Source organism: Triturus cristatus, chromosome 5_1, assembly GCF_964204655.1.
Source record: "Triturus cristatus chromosome 5_1, aTriCri1.1, whole genome shotgun sequence".
NCBI classification, from domain to species: Eukaryota; Metazoa; Chordata; class Amphibia; order Caudata; family Salamandridae; genus Triturus; species Triturus cristatus.
The window spans coordinates 451,230,906-451,248,638 of record NC_140587.1 but is presented as its reverse complement, the minus strand read 5'-3'; the positions used below and the strand labels follow the sequence as shown (position 1 = coordinate 451,248,638).

The window sequence follows — 17,733 nt, the reverse complement described above, 5'->3', positions numbered from 1 at the left end:
TTAAAAGACGCGAAAAGCGGATTGAGGGTGATGTGAGGCCATATAAAGGCCCAAGTTCCTGGCTATAGCCCGAATGTCCTTGAAGCGCTCCAGCGCCAAAACTGCCTTGTCTCCAAAGAGGCGGGTGCCATCAAAGGGCATTTCCATAAGAGAGGATTGGACATCTCCCCCCCCCCAAAAACAGTCTTCCTTAGCCAGGCGTGGCACCTCAAGGCCACTTTTGGCAAAACTACTCTGTCCAGTGAGTCGGTTGTGTCAACTCCACAATGGATATCGAACTTCGCTGCCTCTCTCCCATCTGCAACAGCCTGAGAGAATACGGTCCGGTTCTCCACAAGGATCAGTGGCAGCATCTGTGCAGAAGTGTCCCACAGAGCATGGGAATAATGGCCCAAAAGGACCGCAATGCCAGGCTGGCGTATAAAACAACTTATTTCCCCAAAGAGTCCAACCTCTTGGATTTCTTATCCAGGGGAGTGGTAGTGAATGCACTAGGATTTACATGGGATGATGAGGCTTGGACCACCAAGCTCTCAGTGGTAGGGTGTTGGGTGGGGAAATTCAAGTTCCCTGGGGTGTGGTGGTGACGGCAGGCGATTGTCCTATTGTGTGTTGGGTTTGGCCAAGTCCCCAAAAGGCCGTCAGTGAGAGCCTCATTAAACCATTGTAGCGGTTATGAGGGGGAAGCTCCCAGTTGAGGCTCCTCTGCCAAGACGTTAATCTTGACTGCCCCTGAGGGCAACTGAAGGTCAAGGACCTCAGCCATCCTCCACACCACCATTGCATAAGAAGCTCCCTCCTTCATAGCCACGACAGGGGGAGAAAGCATGGCAGTATCTGGAGATGTACCCAGGCCACTGGCTTCACCCAGATCCTCACACCAGTCCATGTTAGGGTTGTCTTCATATGGCTGGTATTCCTCAAGGTCCATTGACCCCTCCCATTCCTCCCAGAGTCCTAACAAATGGAATAGGGCTTATTCTCTAATCTAGGAGGCAAGGCTCCTGTCGGCGCTGGATAGGCATCTGGTGACGGCCCTCCGGCTTCATATCGGAGTCTGGGATCAGAATGGGGATGTTGCTGGCAGCGGCGAGAGCAACGGCATTGGGACCGGCGTCAGGGAATGTGAAGATGGTACGATCGGTGCTGGTCCTTGGGGCCTGACTTGAGCCGGAGGCGCATCAGCGAACCAAATGGGGCCTCTGCTGACCATCCGAGCCCAACGGCACGCTGGAGTGGTCGGGCCGCCCAAATATGAGGCGCCTGGCCTCATAAAACTCCTCCCTCAACCTAGACCTTGAACGTAGCAGCATTGCATGCCGAGCCACCATGAGCTTGAAGGATTGCTCCAGCAAGACCTTGGAATTCATGGCTTGGCAGTTAAGCATGACTTCGGGTCGCGCTTGATGCACACAGGCATATAAGATGTGGGTCCTTCACTGACATCAGTCAATGACCGGCGCCACAGGGCTTGAAGCTGGCCTTCATGGAGCACATCCCTGCCACACCAGGAGGAAAAAACCTCAAAAGAAGTAAAAAAATAAATCCAGTCAAAAAGTGACCGACAGGGTAGCTCTATTCCTGATCAGCACTGGCTTGTGCAGAAAGAAAAGACCTGATGTCAATGGGCCTGGGTGGCGCCTATATAGGTGCCACAGATGTCACTAACGGCACGGAAGACGCCGTTGACGTACGCGGAGCCAATCGACGCCACATACTGGCGCAAGGGGCTACTGCTCACAAAAAAATCTTCTTGATCCAGTCTGATACCTGGGGAAATTCTAAGGTAAGTAATCTGCAACTAGAAGTCTCTATCAGATAAAATATATGTAATGTTTCCCTCACTATATCCATTCTTTTTGTTTGCCAAAGCAATTTGACGATAATCTGAAAGTTGTATGGTGGTCTACTCAGTTAGGGAAGAAGAATTTGTCCTCAAACTCGGGTGGTTCGTCCAGAAGTTGCTCAACTAACACACGTGAGTCTGACCAATTGCCCTCTTCTTCCACCTGTGGTGTTTCAGGGAACAGTGTAATTGGGTGGTATGAAGTGTTGGTTCATTTCAATCATGGTCAATCTCTCCATGTCTTGAGGCGAGAGACTGATCCTTTTCACTGTAACAAGTGCGCCAGCTGCACTTAACACCTGCTTAGCAGACACAGTGGCTATCAGACAAGCTAGATACTTTATTGCTAGCCTGATGAGCTCTGGCCATTGGTGCATATTTCCATACCAATAGACCAAAGGGTTTTGAACCAATTAGACGTCTTTTTGGTCATCTAGATAGTCTTGGATCATCCTCTAAATTGTTATTGGTGCTGCCAATTGCTCACCCTCTTTTGCCTAAGCCTCTGCACTTGACTTAAGCCCTGCCACTTGGACCCAAGCCATTTGCAGAGGTTGTGTCCAGTTCTTGTGTTGGTGGTGTTGTTGCCGTTCTTGTTGCTAGTATTGGCTGCTGTGCGACAACAGCACTGCCCTCTCTAAAAGTTAAAGGCTGCATACCTGAACTTCTGCCCGGGACTATACCTTCCAACCACTCTTCTTCCAAGTCTCGTGCATACTCCGCAATCCACGTCTTGTATATTCAAACCTCCACTTTTGAAAAAGTAATGAGAAAGTGGTGAGCATTGTTTTGTACCATGGATCCAAGTATTTTAGTATGGATGTACTCTTTGGACAATACAATATCTCTTTGCAGCTTTGGATTAACAGCCACTCAAAGGATTAAGCTCTCAACCAATTTGTGCGTTTCTCCGTTCATACCAGAGAACCATTGCAACACCTTTTTTAACTGGTCGTGTATCAGATAAAAAAAATGGACTAGATTGGCCCTTCGTACTGTCCTTCTTGCTGACTACCTGTGTGGAAAAAAAACCTCAAAAGGAAGTCCGCACCTGTGTTAGGCGTTGGACTGGACCACATTCGTCTACCTCCATGGTCATGCTTTTCCCAGTTTTATGCCCTCCTCTTTGAATGACCTATTAATTGATCGGTTTGTACTGTTTAAATAGACATTACAATATGTAATAGGTCGAGTTCCAACTTGTTGGCACCTCCTGTATGTGGACTTTAGCTGGTACTCTAGTAGCACACTGAATGATCCTCAACTGCTTCTGGGCTTTAAAAGAATGACTGAAATGAGTGCAGATTCTCCTGCGGGTGGTCAGTATGTTGCTGACTAGGTCTTCCTTTTTGAGAAAGTCCTGCACAATCCAGTTGGTGCAATGCGCTGAACACTGGACCTTGAAATAGCCACCGTCTGCCATGGCCTTAACTATATTACTGCAATTGTTGTGGCAACAGATTCAATTCTGAGACCTCTGGGTCGCAGCTATTTATACACTTTGCTGTTAAAGTCTTCCAAGATGTTTTCAGCTGTATGGGATTTCTCCATGGTGAACATTGCTTCTGTTGCATGTTGCAGAACGCTCTTAAATGTTTCTTCAGTGCTGAGACCTGTAGCTAGCTGTTGCCTAACCCCCACAAAAAGAGATCCAGTATGCAGTGATTCACGCGTAATCAGTTACTTGACAAGTGGTCCACATGTCTGTCATCAGGTGGACAGTGTGAACAGCACTCTACTGCAAAGCTTGTCCAACAAATTGCAGCACATTTTGATGGAGCCCTGGAACACGAACTCTGGCAAAATAGGTCCATCTGAGAACCTTTCATTTTGGGCAGATGCTGCCACAAATTCTTAAAATCCCACTCCTTCCACAAAAGAAAAAGTCAGGAGGTCCAACGCTAACATCTTAGCTAGCTTCCCATTTACAAATGTGCCGTTGGGTGGTTGCATTCATAGAGCCCCTCCTGCCTCAACATGCCTGTAATAGTAGCCTGGATTTTTTTCTTTTTATGGTGCCACTGACGCAGGCGAAGTCCGGAGAAAACTCGGAGGTGGGAAACTCAGCGTGCATCTTGGGCCAGTTACTGTATGCAGTGCTGTCTCCATCCGACTCTTGTGCCAGTTTGAGGTTGCTGATGCAGGTGATACTGGTGCACTGTTGGGGACAGGGCTGCTTTGCATGAAGCTGTCACCCTCTTCTTCCTCATCACCTCCCACCGTGATCGGAGCTGATAATCCTGTCTCATCATCCTCCACCTGCAGCAATTTTTTTAGGGTGCTCCTGTCATCAGATCGCATGATGTTTGTCCATATGGGTCGTTTGGTCTCCAGTACAATAATGTGTATCAGGCTTACCTCGACTAACACTTGCGTGGTAAATGGAGCAAATTCCAGTGTTATCCTCCTGCTTGCTAATTGTAAAGAAGTCCCAAAACTGGAGGAGAACTTTTTTAGTGTGCCTCTGGTGCCACTGACCATGCCAGAAGAACTTAAGGTAGGTGAGTGTGTCCACGGTTGCCTCGCTGCAGTGCTTACCTGGGCTAAGAAAATGGTGGATAAGTGGGGGCCTTACAAATATGGGAGCTAGCAGTGGTAATAGAATAAGTGCCACATTTCTCAGAGCAGGTTGAATAGGAGGGGTACTGTCGGTATTCTCTGAGCCTCCATCCATGACAATGACTGGCTTGTCCTTCTCATCCTTTTCCATAAATCTAAGGCTTTCATCAATCAGAGCATTTATGTAGCGCACTACTCACCCGGAGCGTCTCAAGGCGCTTGGGGAGGGGGGTCCGCTACTGTTCGAACAGCCAGGTCTCGAGCTGCTTCCTGAAGGCGAGGTGGTCTTGGGTCAGGCTGAGGTGGGTCGGGAGGGAGTTCCAGGTCTTGGCGGCCAGGTAGGAGAAGGACCTTCCTCCAGTGGTGGCTCTTCGGATGCGGGGGATGGCGGCGAGGGCGTGGTTAGTCGATCGAAGCTGGCGTGTGGGAGTGTAGAAGTTGAGGCGGCTGTTGAGGTATCTTGGGCCTTGGTTGTGTAGGGCTTTGTGTGTGTGGGTGAGGAGATGGAAGGTGATTCTTTTGTTGATCGGGAGCCAGTGCAGGTCTCAGGTGTCCGGAGATGTGGCTGTGTCGGGGGATGTCGAGGATGAGTCTTGCTGAAGCGTTCTGGATCCGCTGGAGTCTCCTCTGGAGTTTGGCGGTGGTTACGGCGTAGAGGGAGTTGCCGTAGTCCAGTCGGCTGGTGACGAGGGCCTGGGTGACCGTCTTCCTGTTCTCGGTGGGGATCCACCGGAAGATCTTGCGTAGCATGCGCAGGATGTTGAAGCATGACGAGGAGACGGCGTTGACTTGTCTAGTCATGGAAAGGGAAGGTTGTGTTGGCGTGCGATGGCCGCGAGGGGGCTCATGTAGACGTTGAAGAGGGTGGGGCTGAGCGAGGAGCCTTGAGGAACGCCGCAGATGACTTCGGTGGCTTCTGATCTGAACGGGGGGAGGCGGACTCTTTGTGTCCTTCCGGCGAGGAAGGAGGTGATCCATTCTAGTGCCTTTCCTTGGATTCCCACGTTGCTGAGGCGCTGCACTAGGGTGCGGTGGCAGGCAGTGTCGAATGCCGCGGAGAGGTCCAGGAGGATGAGGGCCGCAGTTTCCCCGTTGTCGAGCAGGGCTCGGATGTCATCGGTGGCTGCGATGAGGGCGGTCTCGGTGCTGTGGTTGGCCCGGAAGCCGGACTGCGAGAGGTCGAGGGATCCGTTCGTCTCGAGAAAGGCGGCCAGCTGCTTGTTGACGGACTTCTCGATGACTTTGGCCGGGAACGGGAGGAGCGAGATGGGGCGGTAGTTTTTGAGTTCGGTGGGGTCCGCTGATGGTTTCTTAAGTAGAGCGCTGAGTTTGGCGTGCTTCCAGCTCTCTGGGAAGGTAGCTGTGTCGAAGAAGGTGTTGATGATGCCCCGCAGGTGGGGAGCAATGACGGCGTCTGCCTTGTTGAAGACGTAGTGAGGGCAGGGGTCGGTTGGGGATCCGGAGTGGATGGAGTTCATAGTGCGGATGGTGTCTTCGGGGGTGATCGGGGTCCAGGCGCAGAGGGTGGTGGTGGGGGTCGTTGGTGTGGTCATAGGGTGCGTCGGTTGTGTGCTGAAGCTGTTGTGTATGTCTGCGATCTTGTTGTGGAAGTAGGAGGCGAGGGAGTTGCAGAGGTCTTGTGATGGGGTGATGTCGTTGTTTCCGGCGTTGGGATTGGAGAGATCTTTGACGATGTTGAAGAGTTCCTTGTTGTTGTGTGCGTTGTTGTCCAGTCGTTCCTTGAATGCGGTTTTCTTGGTGGTATGGATCAGTTGGTGGTGTTCGGGTTGCGAGCTTGAGGGTGGTCATGTTGTCTGGTGTGGGGGTCTCTGCGCCAGGCTCGCTCGAGGGCACGGCAGTTCTTCTTGGAGCTCTTGAGTTCGTCGGTGAACCTAGGTGCTTTCTTACTGCCGGGTCTGCTGGGTGGGGTCCTCAGTGGGGCGAGGTAGTCTGCGCAGTTGCTGATCCATTTCGCGAGGTTGTTGGCGGCTTGGCTGGGGTTCGCAGAGCTGGCGGGGGTGTCTTGGCTCAGGGCTGCGGCGAGCTGGTCGGCTGTGATCTTGTTCCAGTTTCTACGTGCGACCTGTTGCTGGTGGTGGTGGATCGTGTTCTTTTTGAAGCTGAAGTGGACGCAGCTGTGGTCCGTCCAGTGGAGTCCGGTGGCGTGGCTGAAGGTGATGTGGTTGCTGGATGAGAAGATGGGGTCGAGTGTGTGTCCGGCGTGGTGGGTGGGGGAGGTCACCAGCTGCTTGAGACCGAGGTTGTCCAGCAGGGTGGTGGTGTTGCGGTCGTTGTTGTTCTCCAGGTGAAAGTTGAGGTCCCCGAGGAGGATGTAGTCAGCGGAGGGGAGGGCGTGCGGGCTGATGAAGTCGGCAATGTCTTCGCTGAATTGTGTGCGCGGTCCCGGGGGTCTGTAGATGAGGGTGCCTCTGAGGGTGGTCTTGGGGTCGGTGTGGATCTGGAAGTGCAGATGTTCGGCGGCAGTGAGGGTGTCGTCGGTGTTGGTCGTGATGCGGATGGTGTTCTTGTGGACGATGGCGATGCCTCCTCCAGCCTGGTTGACGCGGTCCCTCCGGGTGATCTTGTATCCGTCCGGGATGGCGATGGCGATGTCAGGCGCTGAGGATGCGTTCATCCAGGTTTCCGTGAGGAAGGCGACGTCTGGGGCTGTAGTGTCGATCAGGTTCCAGAGTTGGACGGCGTGTCTGTGGACGGAGCGAGTGTTGAGCAGGATGCACTTCAGGTGGTTGCGGCTGGTGCTTGGTTTGGCGGGTGCTGGTGAAGTGTAGGTCCGGATGCAGGAGAACTTGCAGGAGTGGCAGCTGAAGGGTCCGTGAGTGCCTCTCGGCGTGGCTCGGTAGCATCCGGTGATCCGGCCGGCGTTGAGTGCGTTGAGTTCGGATGCGTCATAGCTCCGGCGGGCCGGGTGGGCTCTGCGGGTGCCAGGGGGTCTGGCGCGGTCCAGGCGCAGACGGGCGCAGACGGGCTTGCCTTTGGCGCGCCTTCGGCGCGCCCGCTGCGCGTCAACGCTGCACGTACGCCCGGTCGCCATTTATGGCGAAGTGGGAGGGAGGGAGGAGCAGCTGGGAGGCGGGAGCGGGGAGGGTACAGAAGAAAAAGGGGGCGTGGCCGCGAGCACGGCGGCGGGGAGCGGGGCAGGGGGGCACAGGGGCACAAGGTAGAACAATACAACACGGATGGGACAAAGGACAAAATAGCAGATGGCACAAGGGGAGAAAAAAACAGTTAACTACAAGGGTGGAGACAAAATGAGGAAAAATAAGAGTTAGCACGAGGGGAGAGACAAAGCAATACAGTCAATGCACGCGGGCCCGCTAGAGCAGCGGGGGGCGGGGTCGTGGCGGCAGGCTCAGCGAGGCTGAGTGCAGCAGCGGGATGGAGGGGCACACGCTACAGCTGGTGGCCGTGCGGTGCGGGGGGTGTCCTGAGAACAGGTCACACTCACCTGCGCCGCACGGTCGCCATTTATGGCCAAGTGGGAGGGAGGGAGGAGCAGCTGGGAGGCGGGAGCGGGACGGTACAGAAGAAAAAGGGGGCTTGGCCGCGAGCACGGCGGCGGGAAGCAGGGAGCGGGGGGCACAGGGGCACAAGGTAGAACAATACAACACGGATGGGACAAAGGACAAAAAAGCAGATGGCACAAGGGGAGAAAAAAACAGTTAACTACAAGGGTGGAGACAAAATGAGGAAAAATAAGTTAGCACGAGGGGAGAGACAAAGCAATACAGTCAATGCACGCGGGCCCGCTAGAGCAGCGGGGGGCGGGGTCGTGGCGGCAGGCTCAGCGAGGCTGAGTGCAGCAGCGGGATGGAGGGGCACACGCTACAGCTGGTGGCCGTGCGGTGCGGGGGTGTCCTGAGAACAGGTCATGAACTTTCCTTTTCCCTTGTCTCTTGTGGTAAGCCACGGACTCAGCCGGGATCTACTTCATGTCCAGATCATCAGAAGGAAGGCTTGGAGAAGAACCCTTTCTTTTTCTTGTTGGAGATCCGGAAGCCAGTGGTTCAAGAGCTTCATCTTGTCCATCAGGAAGCTCAACCTCCTGTGCTGCTCCTACTACAAGAAGATCTACTGCTGGCTGCAGCTCCTGTTGTCCACTTTGTTCAGTTCCCTATGACAATTTTTGGATACTAGTTTGTGGTTAAGACAACTCTAATTCAGACTCACTGCTCGTTGTCATGATTGCAGTGGCTGCCTTGTTGAGAGACAATGGCTCGGGCTTAGGTTGGGGTGATACCGCCTTTGATGCAGGAGTGCTGGTCCCAGCTTGCTGCCTGGAGGACGGTGCAGCAGGCACATGATGTTTCCTGAAAATGGAGGCAGGCAGCAAGCCATTGTGGGAATGTGATTTTTATCCGCCTTCCCACTTTCCACTTTCTTGGCAGCACCTTTCTTTGGGGCCATCTTCAAGTTATGTCAGTTGGCACTTAGCTGCACAAGCGGAAGCAGAGGAAGACTTGCGTGGTGTGGTCGCGTCACTTTGTGCCAGCATTCTGTCTGGCAGTACTGTGCGTGAGATGTCTCTTGTGTCCGTATATTAGTCACCAACCATACTTTCAGTACCCGAGAGCTCAACAGTCTTTTTTAGGCCAAGGCAGAAACAGGGGGAGAGGAGAAAGAGGAGCATGGAGAGGCCAGATTCAGATCCCCAATCAATATCCAACTCAAGATTCGGGAACTTTCAGAACGAGGAGACAAACGTACAGGCATTGGGAAACAACTGCCTTGCCAATACGAATGTGGAATGTATACCTGTATATAACTTGTCCAGATATACCCCTACTGAGACTGAAATGAATCTGTTGTCTAAAGGGTTGTCCTTCGTCCCCATCACTCTCCTGAACCCGGGAGATACCAAAACCGAGGTTTTAGAATTTTTACGAAAAATAAGATTAAAAACATTTTTCTTAGAAAAAAACCCTGAAGAGACAACTAACATTAGTGGACTCAAAAAGAAATCTAGTTTTTGCCCTGAAACTGCCATGATGCCACCAGAAATATTGTATTTCGAAGATCAAGTACTACGAGAACTGGATCTTCTGAATGCTAAAAAGATCTTATACAATAATAATTGCTCAAAAGAGGAATTGCCAGCACTTAAAAGCCTCTCTACCAATCAGGCGTTAGTCATCAAGCCAGCAGACAAAGGGGGTGGTATCGTTCTTTGGGAAAGAGAGAAATATGAACAAGAAGTCATGAGACAACTATCGAATACCAATCATTATCGACCATTAGACACTGATCCGACTGAGAGATTGAGAACCCAAATATTACATGTGACCACTGAGGCTCTGGATGAAGGGTGGATCTGCAAGAATGAATTTAATTTTCTTAATTCAGATCAATATAAAACACCTAATATTTATGTACTGCCCAAAGTACATAACAATCTAGATAATCCCCCAGGAAGGCCGATTATTTCGGTGTGCGGTTCCTTGCTCGAACCTTTGGCTAAATATATCGATACCTTTTTGATTGATTTTGTTAAAAAACAGATTCATATGTCCGTGATACCATGGACTTCATAAACAAAATTGAAGATCTTCCCTTTGACCATGAGAAACTGATATTGGTATGCTTTGACATAGTCATTGTATGCCAATATACCATTGGATGAAGCACTAATTGTACTAAGGAATACCCTCAATCAAAGAGAACGACCACATGAGGTACCCACTGACTTTATAGCCACTTTAGCTACTATTTGTCTGAAGAACAACTTTTTGCATTTAAGGATTCCCTCTACCTACAAGTAAAAGGCGTAGCTATGGGGTGTAGCTTCGCCCCAGAAATAGCTAATCTGGTTATGCATGAATTTGAGAAATACTGGATATATAGCGACACCAACCCTTATAAAAATTGTATTCAACATTGGTGTCGCTATATAAATGCCATCTTTATGATATGGCATGGCACTGACGATACTCTTACCCTATTTCATAATTGGTTGACTACGAGATCGGCAGATGTTAAATTCACTATGTCGAGTAACAAAGAGAAAATCAATTTTCTTGACACTTGGGTACAAAATAGCGGCGGCAACTTTGAAGTGAATTTATATACCAAGCCGACCGACAGAAATACGTTGCTACACTTTTCAAGTGGCCATCCCCGTAGTCTTAAAGAAAATTTGCCATATAGGCACATTTTTAGAATAAGACGAAATTGCACTAACAAAAGCGACTATTTTTCAAATGCAGAAGTACTTAAAAACAAATTGATACATAGAGGATACCCCCGTATATTGGTTAAAACTGCACTAAAAAGAGCATGGTACACACCAAGACAGTTGCTCCTGACACCTAAAGAAAGATCAGAAAGCACGCCTCTCACATGTATATTAACATATAATCCTAAAGCTAATAAAATTAAAAAGACCATTTTAAACAACTGGAGAGTGGTGAGCCACCTAGGATTACCTAAACCATTGTTTGCTTTCCGTAAAGGCAGGAACCTCAAACAACAACTTGTGAGGGCCGCACAACCCACGGATAAGAAACAAAATTTGAGAGGAATGTGGTAGGACATTTCAGGTGCCAACAGTATGTTGCATATGCACTGACAATAGACTCTAAAGAAGTGATTATCAATGGTCAACGACACATTCAGAAAACATTTACCAATTGCAACACAAGAAACGTTATTTATTGTGTGACTTGTCCATGCATTATGCATTAGATCGGTCAAACCACCCAACCGATAAAGAATCTAATTCTACAACACAAATCTCGAATAAAGTGCAAAAAAACTGGAGCCCCTTTAGTGGAGCATTATCTGAGCCATGGCCATAATGAACTTAACATCAGTTGGACAGTCTTGATTGTGTTGCAAAACAACGTACACGATAACATACAGATTAAGTTTAACAGATTAGAGGCGAGATTGATTGAGAAATATCATACAGCTACTGTGGGCCTCAACGACAGAGATGAAATCTGGGCCTTGATACAATGAAGACTAACTTTGTCTGCATTGAGAATCATAGAGAAAAATATAGCATTGCACTGTGCAAAATCCAATGAGTTGTGTAACCTAGTCTCCCATATTAACTTAATATATTGAGTTTTACTGAGAGATAATGTGGACTCTGAAATATAGTCACCGTAACCTTTAAAATGGTTCTATATGATTTCAGGCAGTGACAGCTGTTTTTGTCGCAATTTAGATAGGTATGCTTCCCTGAGTCACTACCTTTTATGGTATAATGCTCCTTTTTAAATTGTGAAGTTATACGGATATTCCAAAATATATATTGTGAGGGACAACGGAGAGCAGTCGCTATATCGGGTGAATTGATATAGATGGCATCGACACATATGGAGATATATATTTTTTTCTTGGTGATGGTTTTATCCTTTTTGTAAGAGAACACTTGATTGTCTGTCTTTTATTTTTGTGCCTATTCATTTTCAGACTTAATTAAAAGTTATTGTATATAGTAGTGCCCGTCAATAGAGTGGTATTTTTCCTCTAATTCACGAGTATTTGAGCGTCTTCAGCTATTGAGTACACCACACTCAAGAGTGAGTAGTCCTATTTTAGTGTCTACCACCTACGTTAGGTATTTTTCCTCTAATTCACGAGTGTTCGAGCGTCTTCAGCTATTGAGTACACCACACTCAATAGTGTTGAGTAGTCCTTTTTTAGTGTCTACTACCTTCGTTGGGTATTTCACGTAGTCTCGTTATGCGTCAACTACGCAGCGTTTTGAATACACAGAGGCAAGGATTGCCTGTAAGGAAGCATTCTCCCAGAGGTAAGCCGTTACCTGTAGCGAGTTTTTACAGACTTACTTAGCTTTAGAATGTTAATGTCCTTATTTAGACTTCCCTCTACTTTTGTAGATTGATTGCCCATGAGTTTGTACCAGGGCGAAGAACCAGTTACGTCCCGATTAATTAGTACCGCTCGAGTGAAGAGCGAAGATAACTTCTTGAACGTACCCTCGTCTATCACGTAAGCTAGTGTCCTTACTTCGTGATTTAGCATAACTAGTTGTTGTTGAATTTATTGCTTTAAGCTGTGCTGCGATTTTTGAATTTTAAAGATAGTCATTATATACTTATATCTGGTTGAAACAGTCTTGAGTATAGTATATGCGTTTCCCCACAGAGACGCGGAGTTAATATTCTGTTGTGACCAGCTCGGCTGAGTTCGGAGACCTCCATCTAGACCTTGAAGTAGGCATTGTCGCAAGGTACATTTAGAAAGGGGTTTCTATCGTATAGACCTCTTATAGAGCCGTTTGTTTGCACTTTCCGGCACATTTTAGCAGTTGGGATTATTTTGGTCTTGATCTTTCCTCTCGCACAGATACTTGTTTTTCACTCGTTCAGCATGGAATTTTAAGGAACGTTATTCTATTTTATTCTGTTGTACGTTTTGCAGTAATTGATACTGTTGAAAGGCACACACCTTTGGGTCTCTCTTTTGGCTCTACAGTTGTCCACAGCTTGATTATAGTAAATCTGTGGTATAATTGGGAGAATGTGGTGTGGTTGATCCCCACATATATGTTGAAATGTAAATATTTTAATATATATACATATGTGTATATGTGAATGCGCACTTACTTGTGTCCTAGGTTTCCTTTGGCCCCCAGTCCTGATGAGGCCCTAATTAGATGGGCTGAAACGCGTCGACTTGCTACAGAAAGAAGCCCTGCCTAAATTGAATTTATGTATAAAGAATAAATTGCAACTCCAGTAAATAGTAGGGTTTAATGACAAATACCCTAAGAGGTGTTGATATAAGGGTGATCTTAATTTATGTGAACTGCGAACTGTAATTTCGGTGCTTATAATCTTTTTTTCGCAGCACATTCAATACTAGGGCTCCAAGGATTCTGTTTTCTGTTTCTAGACATATCTATGTATTACTTGCATGCAATTTTTTGTATGTATACTTTTTTATGTTGTGTTTGACGTTATGTAAATAGATGTGTATTGTTCGTATGACAGAGAAATCTATGAAAACGTGTGTATATATGTGTATATATATATATATATATATATATATATCTATATATATATATATATCTATATCAAAAAAATACCCTTTCAGGCATAGAGTGACGAATAAATTATGCAATAAAGAAGTAGAGAACTCTGGGTAGTTCTCAAGTTTAGATGGAAAGCAGCTCCTGTATAGAGCACTCTCAACACCAGCGACACTCTAGATCTGCTCACCTCAAATGTCTGCTTTTCTATCAAAGTTTTTAAGCATAGGATTAGCACAGTGCTATCCACGCCGAGATAGAAATGGACAAAGTCTTTTGCCATTTCTACAGCAAAGTCTTTAAGCATAGGACTAGCACAGTGCTGACCTTGCCGAGCTGTAAAATGACAAAAGCCATTTACCACTCCAGGCACAGTATTACAGCTTTGAATTGGTAAAATACCAACCAAGCCAACCTGAAATGAGTAAAAGCAACCCCTGACACAGTGTTTCGCTCTAATTAGAGCTCTTCAGAGAGGTATAGCTTTGTCCAGACACAAGGGAGCACCCAGTATAAGTCAAAAAAATACCCTTTCAGGCTGTAGAAATGGCAAAATACTTTGTCCATTTCTATCTCGGCGTGGATAGCACTGTGCTAATCCTATGCTTAAAAACTTTGATAGAAAAGCAGACATTTGAGGTGAGCAGATCTAGAGTGTCGCTGGTGTTGAGAGTGCTCTATACAGGAGCTGCTTTCCACCTAAACTTGAGAACTACCCAGAGTTCTCTACTTCTTTATTGCATAATTTATTCGTCACTCTATGCCTGAAAGGGTATTTTTTTGACTTCTACTGGGTGCACCGTGCGCGCGCCGTGAAAGTTTTGTTTAAAAAAAATATTAATAAATACATAACTTAGCATTTAAAAAAACGTACAAATTCACTGAAAAAACCATAGGTTTCACACGTTATAGTTAGGAATTAGCATTTAAAAAACCTTGCAAATTCACTTAAAAAACCATAGGTTTCACACATGTTATAGTTAGCTGGGCATTTCCCTCGTAAAAAACCAATGAAATTCCCCCGTTATAGTTAGTGCAGGCAACTATAACTCACGCAACCGCAAACCGCTGCTGATGACGTCAGATATTACATCACTGATGACATGTCTTTCTGAAGAAAAAAAAAATGAAATATATGTATAGCTAAAGATGAATGGAAGAAGACATGGGTAAATAAGTGTCTAAATACAGTGATGTAATATCTGACGTCATCAGCAGCGGATTGCGGTCGCGTGAGTTATAGTTGCCTGCACTAACTATAACGGGGGAATTTCATTGGTTTTTTACGAGGGAAATGCCCAGCTAACTATAACATGTGTGAAACCTATGGTTTTTTAAGTGAATATATATATATATATATATATATATATATATATACACACAAACGAAGCTGCTCTGCGCTTTAAGCACCACACATCAGCGTAAGTCACCCTTTTATTTTGTAGGTAGCAAGGACAACAGCATCACCCCAACTGCTGAATTAAAGGACCAAACGCGTTTCGGGCTTCCTCCGTCCTTGTTCACTTGTGTCAGCAGGAGGTACAGCTACACAGTCTCGCGCCGCACTTGCAGCGCTTCAATTTAAATCTCGCCATGGTGGGCTTGGCTTAAGAGCATTATGGTTTTTGTAGTCTCTGTAATTGTAAAATCCTTAGTGGAGTGAACAAGGGCGGAGGAAGCCCGAAACGCGTTTTGTCCTTTATTTCAGCGGTTGGGGTGATGCTGTTGTCCTTGCTACCTACAAAATAAAAGGGTGACTTACGCTGATGTGTGGTGCTTCAAGCGCAGAGCAGCTTCGTTTGTATGTGTTAGCAGCCTGGCTCGGGTCGCGAGGTACCCCACTGCGGACGAGCAGCTCCTGCACGCCGTGAAATGTGGCGGCGTCAATTGGAACAGCGTGACCAATTTTGTGGGGAAATAAGAGCTTGGACCCAGTCTCAATTACCAACAGCAACCTACTATAGGTTTAATTAAATTTGGGAGACATTGCTGCACTCCACTAAGGATTTTACAATTACAGAGACTACAAAGACCATAATGCTCTTAAGCCAAGCCCACCATGGCGAGATTTAAATTGAAGCGCTGCAAGTGCGGCGCGAGACTGTGTAGCTGTACCTCCTGCTGACACCAGTGAATAAGGGCGGAGGAAGCCCGAAACGCGTTTGGTCCTTTAATTCAGCGGTTGGTGTGCTCCGGACCCCTCCGTCATCCGCTCGGCCATCCTGTACCATCGGGACTCCCTGACAGTCCCGATGGTACCCGGGGGCGTCCGCAGCTCCGTTTGGGACGGCAGTGGTGATTTTGAATCGGTGCAGGCGGCCCCGGTCTCCTGGACCCGCCGCGAGGCAGCTTTAAAATGGCGGCCTCTGCCGCGAGGGTTCCGGGCCCGCTGCCGGCTCACCGTCATGAATTGCCTGCACTCATCTGCATCTTGGGGCCCCTATGGTAATTGACACCCCCCCCCCCCCCCCCCGTTTGGCTGACATCGTCCGGTCACCCCTCGGGCGCTGGCACACTGGATGACCGCCGAGAGACGGCGGTGACGTCGGTCAGGCGGCAAAGGTCTGCGGACTGGCGGTCTACGACGCTCCTGCCCAAGACTTGCTTGCTCCTCCGAGGTGGGCCCAGCTCCTCCTGCTGTGACTCGGCTCTGTGGGAGCCCCTGTGCCCGCAATCGGTGATCCTGGTGGGCCGTGCCGTGGGCCTGGGGATGCCGGAGCCTTCCTTGCTGCTCCCGGGGCCAAGGCCTGGCCTAGCGCGGCTGCCGTCGATAGCTGGTGTTTGTGGGGCACCCCACGGGGGCGACGATCCCCGTCTCCGCCCTGTGACCTCCGCGGGCCCCCACCACATCACAGCTGCAGAATTTGAAGGGCTAACCCTGCCATCCCCGGGGCCCGGACTGGAGACTTTGGTGCCGCGGGCCCCCACCACCCCACAGCGGTGAGATTTGTTGGGCTGGTAACAGCCGTCCCTCGGGGCCCGGACTGAGAACAATTGGTGCCACGGGCCCCCATCGCACCTCTGCTGCAGACTTGGTTGGGCATGGCGGATTTCTGACGGTGTTATGAGCCTCCACTCGCTGAGTGGACTGCCGAGGTGGCGCCCCGTCATTGCCCCCCCTCCTCCTGGGCCTGGGCGGGCTCCACCGGTGCCGTGGGCCTCTGCCTGTTGCACGATCCACTGGGGCATTAATATCCAACGGGGAGATACCACCGATGCCGCTGGACGATCTCTTGAGAGCGGTGCTTCCCCCCCCGCCGCCCCCTGGGCCCAAACGACATCTCTGAGAGTGGGGGGGGCCTACGGGGTCAATGTGGGAGAGGCCCGCATGCTTCCTGACTGCCCCTGCTGAAACCGAGGCCTGTAGCGCTGCACCGGGCACCACTGGCAGTTGGTGGGAGCTCTGTGGTGGGCGGTGAGCCCCTGCACCTTGGACTGGAGGTAAGGAGTGGGGGTGCTGTGGCATCTGGGTTTGGGTGGAGGATTCAGCCGTCGGTCGGGCGGCAGGCGGGTGTGTGGGGCCCTGGTTAGCACGGCTTCCTTTCCCTCCATCCCGCCTCCTCCCCCTCTCCCCCACTCCTGACGTGCCTCCTGCGACCTGCGGCTGAGGTTACCTGACCCCGCTGGGCCTCTCCTGTCTGGGACTGGCGCTGACCAGTATTGCGCTCCCGTGATCACCTGTCCGCATCAGTCCTGGACCCGCTAATACCCCTGCATACATTGTGTGTGACCGCCTGGTGGAGCGATCTGTGGCCCTGGCGGGGGGGTCCCTGTTTGGCCCTGGATCGTGGTCCTTCTCCCTCCCCCCCTCTAAGACTCCGGCCGCACATTTCGGGCTGCGACTAATTAACCTGTGCCGAGTCCCAACGCTAGCTGCCTGTCCCTGCTGACCCACTGCTCCCCGCTTTAGCTTGGTGACTTCCCACTGTGGGGTCTGCTTGTGGGGACGTGAGGAATCCTTGACTACCAGGAGCCGCCATGGGCAGAACCGACAGATCGGCAAAGACTCCTGCCACCCAGATGAAGATGGATCGCTTTACTACCTTGGAAGTTGGGGCTACTGGGGGGGAGTGGCTGAACAGGAGGCCCCTCCGTCCGCAGACTTGGCCACCATCCTCCAGGCCATCCACGCATCCCAGACATCGGTGGAGGGCAAAATCGCAGAAGTGCGAGTCGACATGACTCTCATTCGGCAGGACCTCCGTAATGCCACTGCCTGGATTACAGAGACTGAAATCCGCATCTCCACTGTCGAAGACGATGTTCAACAACTTAAGGGGCAGGTGGCCCGTCTTCAGTCGCAAACTCA

General features: G+C 49.5%; 1 protein-coding gene across 1 annotated transcript in view; it reads left to right on the top strand.

The window, feature by feature from the left end:
- Nucleotides 1–17,733, top strand: part of CIBAR1 (CBY1 interacting BAR domain containing 1) — a 372,093-nt gene that overhangs the window by 206,549 nt on the left and 147,811 nt on the right. The gene's annotated exons all lie outside the window — the stretch shown is intronic.